Source organism: Leucopleurus acutus (assembly GCF_964270905.1).
Source record: "Leucopleurus acutus genome assembly, chromosome: 4".
In the NCBI taxonomy this organism is placed as follows: domain Eukaryota; kingdom Metazoa; phylum Chordata; class Mammalia; order Artiodactyla; family Delphinidae; genus Leucopleurus; species Leucopleurus acutus.
Genome location: NC_139146.1, coordinates 19,557,278 through 19,563,902, shown reverse-complemented (window position 1 = coordinate 19,563,902; position 6,625 = coordinate 19,557,278).

The window sequence follows — 6,625 nt, the reverse complement described above, 5'->3', positions numbered from 1 at the left end:
AGAGTCTTAACCACTGGAGCGCCAGGGAAGTCCCCCAGTAAACTTTAAACACCACGAGCTTAAGACTGTTTTACCCACTAATATATCCTCACACTTTACACAGTTCTGGGCTTAGAGTAGGACTAATAACTCAATCAATATTTGCCAAATGATTGAATGCTCAATTGCAAATGATAACTAACAATCGCTCTTACATTACAGTAGAATAGTATTTCAATCAATAGGTCTATGCAGTTTTATTATTTAAATTCAAATTAATTAGTAAAGCATTTCAATTTACAAAGATTTTACACCTACGTAAGCCTCACATTAATATTTTGTCACCAAAGCCAAGCAAGTCATTTGGCTATCCAGTTGTTCTATAGGTGTCCAGAAAATTGAAAATTTATAAAAACCAGCCATAGGATAGAACTCAAAAAATCATATTATTGTTATATTGTTAGTCATTTTTGGAACTTGGATTGTTCAATAAAAAATCTATTTATCTAATATATTGATGTTTGTCTTGCCAATATAATTTAAGATGCAGCTTACTTGATAACAACTGAAATGTGTTCTTACACATTTTATAATAAAACATACTTTTGAATAAAGAGGAAATATCAAAGTCATTATATAACTACCTCAACAGAATTATTATGTTATGGTAGGAAACCATCTGATAAAAGCTTTTAATGACACCGAACCTGGGTAACCTTTTAAACACATTAGAGTTAGTAGTTATATTTCCTCATGAACCTTTCTTTATGTTTTACTGTGAGCTATTCTCAGAAGAACAGAACACTTTTCTTTTGGGGTTTGCAAACTATCAGGATAATGAAAACTAAGATATTTTGAACTAGTAAGAAAAGGATGTGATCTCAAATCTTTTGGACATGTGAATTATCCCGCTACTTATTCTACAAAAGAGAATAAAAATCACCACCTCTGCTCTGTGTGATGGTGGTTAACCATAATCTCTTGTCAAAATACTTAACATGGCAAAAATAAATTCACCCTGAGTTGATGAAAGTGGATCCTGTTTTTGTTGAATTAATGTTGGCCAGTAAGTTACTTATGATTAGTGGGATTTACTTCTAGCAAAAATATTGCCAGTGCATATATATGGCTCTTTTTTTCTCAGAAAACAACAACAACAACAACAAAATAACAAGAAATAATCCATGTTTCCTTTTTTAAAATCTTAGCTGTCAGAAAACTAGAGCCTAATTCAAGACTCAAGTTTTTTGCTCTTTTCAGGTACTGGGAAGCTTTTCCTATGTTATACCCCATGTTAAAAATCCTTTCTCCAATTCTTTGATAGACATGATAAACTTCTATAAAATAATCTATTATTGACTTTAAAATATTAAATAGCTAACTTATAGACTTTTGAATATTTGCAAGTCATCAATGACCTGATCTCTTAAGGTCGACTGGAGGACAGGGACTGCCTTCCTGGCTATTGTATCTGTACACACCACAAGGCCGACCAAACACATTCCTTGATTAGCGTAGGAGCTCAATAAATGTTAGTCCCCAAAGGAGCAAAATTATATAAGAAAATTCTGAAGTAATTTTATAATCTATCTTCTAGTTGTAGCCAAAATAAACCATCATTCATACTACATTCATGCTTTCTGATTTAGCCAATAAATCCAGGTGGAACCTGAATTTTTAAAATGAGAGGGTAGTTGATCCCAACAGAAGGAAGACAAAAATGATTTTCGGAACTGTCAAATTAACGTCTTTACTGTGACTGAGTCTGGAATCAAAAAGACCTGTTGTAGTGAACGGGAAGATGTTATGCATTCTGAAACCAAGACTACGTCATCCTGCCTGCTGAACTTCAAAATCAAGCAGGCACGTTACAGCAACAGCATTTACCTGATTTGTATTCAGTGAACTGTTTGAAGTGCCTTTGATAAAAATTGTCGATGATCACAAATACCAGAATACAGAATGTTCATGTGCCTGGTGTCTCTTGAATTCCTGCAACTTGGGTCCATATAGATTCTAACTCCACTAGTAGGACTCATAAGTGGCCAAATGCCCTTTGTGTTTGTACTGGCAATTGTCAGTAATTGCCTACTTTTACTCATTTCTCATAATTACTTGCTTAATTTTAATGTAACTTAAGTTTATGGAATTATTAATACATATGCTTAACTCATCAATCAGCCATAGATTCCCACTCTCCACCACTCCTCCCACCCCATTTTTAGTTCTAACCTGAGAACCAAGACCTTTCTTCCAAATACACACACAGAATAAAGCCATTTCCATCAGACCTGGAAAATCTTAGACACAGAATTTAATCTTGGTACTCACTCCTATGGGTTAGTAGTCAGGCATGAATTATGGAAAGCAAGAATCTATTCTCCCATTTTTCAAACATTTTCAGGGAGAGATGAATTTTCAGATTCCAAAATTATATGACAGTGAAGTCAGGATGACGACTCTCTCTCTGAGTGTTAATTATTCATTGAAAAGCTTTTTAAAGATACAGTTCAATATTTCTTTACTGACTCACTGTTAATAAAATTACAAGTAGTAATTGGAGTCCTCAATTCCTTATAATGGCACTTAACATTTGTTATAATACTAAATCACCTTTAAAGTGATATAAACAATTTTCTGAAAATGTTAAAGTCCACTATTCCTTGTATATTAGCTACCACTGCTACCAACCATTAGCAGGATTTACCCAATCATTATTTCTGTATTCGTGCATCAATTGATATTGATCTACCCACATTCTTTTTTCTTTTTATTGTGATAATGAGATCTATTCTCTTGACAGATATTTAAGTGTACAATACAATAGGCACAGTGTTGTACAGCAATCTGTAGAACGTATACATCTTGCAAAGCTGAAGCTTTATACCCTTTGATCAGCAACTCTCCAATTTCTCCCTCCCCTCCCCGCCACTCCAGCCCCTGTCAACCACTGCTTCATTCTTCACTTCTTTGAGTTTGACTATCTTAGGTACTTTCTCACCTCGATATCTGCACAGGTTAGGCAAGGATAGCACATAGGGTTATTTTTTAAAGCAGTGATGTTTGGTCTGGAATTTGAAGCTGACATGTGTCCTATACTGTTCTGGTTTTCCCACATGTTTAGCTAGTACACCTGAGAGAAACTATATAGAAAACAGCCAAGTTTGATGACAGAGGAGTCCTCACGTATAGCAAGTCTAAAATTTCATTAAACAGTGTTTGCGATGCTGCTAATGTTATTACTGTAATACAAACATCAAAGAAAATCAGATCACACACTCAGGGAAATCGTTCCCTGCTGGAAATCCTGTTAGCTGACTTCAATTATGCTGTGCTTTCCTCCTTCAGAAGGCTGTGTCAGCCCCATTAGCTGCTCTCTAAATCGCCTGCTTAATCAAAGTGCACACATTTGAAACTCATCAAATTAAGTAAAATAAAATTTGAATCGTGTGCTTGTTTGGGTTCACATTGTAGCAATATCAAAATTATTCTGATTGCTAGAAGTGTATCTACGGACAGTGGTTAAGAAGATAAATAAGTAAGGTTGAATCAGAATTAGAAAGAGAGCCCTTCTGGTGCGAAGCTTATAGGCTCCAAAGTAGAGGTTTCTTTCAGGATTAACATCTATTTTTTTTTTTTTTTTTTTGCGGTACGCGGGCCTCTCACTGTTGTGGCCTCTCCCGTTGCGGAGCACAGGCTCCGGACGCGCAGGCTCAGCAGCCATGGCTCACGGGCCCAGCCGCTCCGCGGCATGTGGGATCTTCCCGGACCGGGGCACGAACCCGTGTCCCCTACATCGGCAGGCGGACTCTCAACCACTGCGCCACCAGGGAAGCCCAACATCTATTTTTTTAAGTACAATTCAAGATTTGTTAAATTCCCTCCATCATATTCCTGAAGGGAAAACATAAAAATATAATACCTGTATCATTTTTTGTTTTCACTTTTATTATGAAAAATGTTAAACATATTGAAAAGTAGAGAGACCAGCAAATAAACATATACCAATCACCTTTAAAAAATAATTTTTACCATGTGGGCATATTTGATTCATAAATTTAAAGTATTTTGAAGCAAGTTATAGATATCATGACACTTCATCCTTAAACACTTCAATATGCATCCCTGAAAAAAACAGGATATTTTCCTAAAATCCACAATTTCATTATCACACCTTACTTAAAAAAATAATTATTCCTTAATAACATTTAATTTCCAGCTTCCCTCAGTTCTCCCAAAGAAGTCCTTCAGAGGTGGTTTATTCAAACCAGGAAATGCACTTGCTCTTAAATATCACCAGTCCAACTTTGAATTTAAATGTACTTGTGGATGTCTTTGAAAATTTTAAGGATACATTTATAACTTTCAATTATATTTAAAATGAGCCAAAGAAAGAAATTCACCACATTATATTTCAGGCATTCTCAGGTTGGCTTTATCAAACATTTCTAAGCATTCAGTTCAAAATGTTTTTGCCCTTTTTGTTTTACTCTCTACGAAGCTGCTATAAGGTGCCAAAGATGAGCAGAAATTGAGAAAACTTTCTATCTCAAAAATAATGACAGAAGTTTAGAAACAAATGCTAAGAGAAAGACGACTTGAAAGTTAAAACATAATTATCAACCCATATCCTTCTAATGCATGAGAGTGCAAAATGTTGATCATGGAAGTAATTGAATAATTCAGTAAGTTTTGTGTAGATCCTATTGATTTCATAAGCAGGTATAGAAAGGAGCTATTAGTGACACAGTCAGCAGACTTTGCTCTATTCCACTGTATTCCAGTTTTCAGGAATGCCCAACCAGTAGGTGGTGCCTCAGACCTGTGGGGCACATGTGTATGCATCTTGCCAGCCGCAGTTGGGCAGGGAGAAATTGGGTGCGTCACCCAACAGGCTCTTCCCAGTGGGCTCACAGCATGAAAACATGGATAGCTTATTTGCCCTCAATTCACTGCAGCATGGCCGTCACTAGTGTGGAGTATCCAATCAAGGCAGGCCTAGGAACTTGTGATGCAAGTGAGAATGTTTCCTGTCCACAGCAGCTAATTCTTCATCATTGATCCATCAGGTGTGTCACTAGCTTTGTTTCCCTCAAGTATGTAGGTAACCAGGTTTTGCAAATGACACTAACAAGAATATTCAAATTGTGGTTTTAGCTAGTAAGATATTTTATCATTTTGTGACATTCAGTAATGATACAGACTATAATTCAGAAAAGGCAGGACTTATTGTTGGCTTGGGTAAGATAAATATTTTCTCAAGAAAAATTATTTGAGCTTTAAAATGCTCTTAGGGCTTCCCTGGTGGCGCAGTGGTTGGGAGTTCGCCTGCCGATGCAGGGGACGCGGGTTCGTGCCCCGGTCCGGGAGGATCCCACGTGCCGCGGAGCGGCTGGGCCTGTGAGCCATGGCCGCTGGGCCTGGGCGTCCGGAGCCTGTGCTCTGCGGCGGGAGAGGCCACAGCAGTGAGAGGCCCGCGTACCACAAAAAAAAAAAAAAAAAAAAAAAAAATGCTCTTAAATAAGAATATCCTTCTTCTGGTATCATCCTGTGAGATGGTAGAGCAATGATTTTTAAGTATGAGTTCCAAATAATATTTCAGTAAGTCCAGAAAAAAGCGAGAAAAATAGGGCAATACTGTGAGTTTTTAAAATGAAGTTAAATTTACTAAAATTAGAGAACCAGCCTCTTGTCTGAGATTATCTTCTCACTGTGTGTGTGTGTATGTGTTGATGTTAAATTTTTTCTTCTTTCATGAGATGATGATAGTTGAAAATAGCATTTTAATGTCCAAAATTTAAAATTCATAAACCCATGGAATTGTCATATTTTAAAAGTATCTGTTTGTGTTTGGTTATCTATTGTTGTATAACAAACAACAATCATTTATTTTCTCATGATTTTGTGACTTGGGTAGGACTTGGTGGGAAGATCTTGTCTCTGCTCCAGTTACAGCTAAGTGGCCCACCTAGGGCTGGAGGATCCACTCCCAAGAAGGTTTACTGCAGTGATGGGTGCTGGCTGCCAGCTGGGATCTCAGGTCCGGGGCTGTGGGACTGCCACTCCTCTAGACAGAGTGGTTAGCATGGACATGTGACAGAATTCTGGCCAAAGAGTTACAAGGGGAAGCCTATGGGGGTGAGGTGAGGTGGACCTTCAGGAAGAGTTTATTCATTCCCAAAAGATAGTTTTTTGTTTTGCTGGATTTGCCATATCTCCAAGTGATGCTTTAAAACTGCAACAGCTGTCATAAAACCAGGAGGGAAATCAGCCTGAAAATGAAGCCAACACACTGAGGTTGGCAGCATATAAAGATGGAAAGAACTTGGGTCCTTGATAGTGTTATTGGGCTGCTTGAATGAACTATCCTGGGAGCCACTCTATCTAGGAGCCAATTATGTGGAACAAATTTTCTTTTTTAAAATAATTAATTAATTAACTTTATTTTTGGCTGCGTTCGGCTTTCTCTAGTCGCGTTGAGCAGGGGCTACTCTTCGTTGTGGTGTGCAGGCTTCTCATTACAGTGGCTTCTCTTGTGGAGCAGGGGCTCTAGGCACACGGGCTTCAGTAGTTGTGGCTCACGGGCTCAGTAGTTGTGGTACACGGGCTTAGTTGCTCCGTGGTATGTGGGATCTTCCTGGACCAG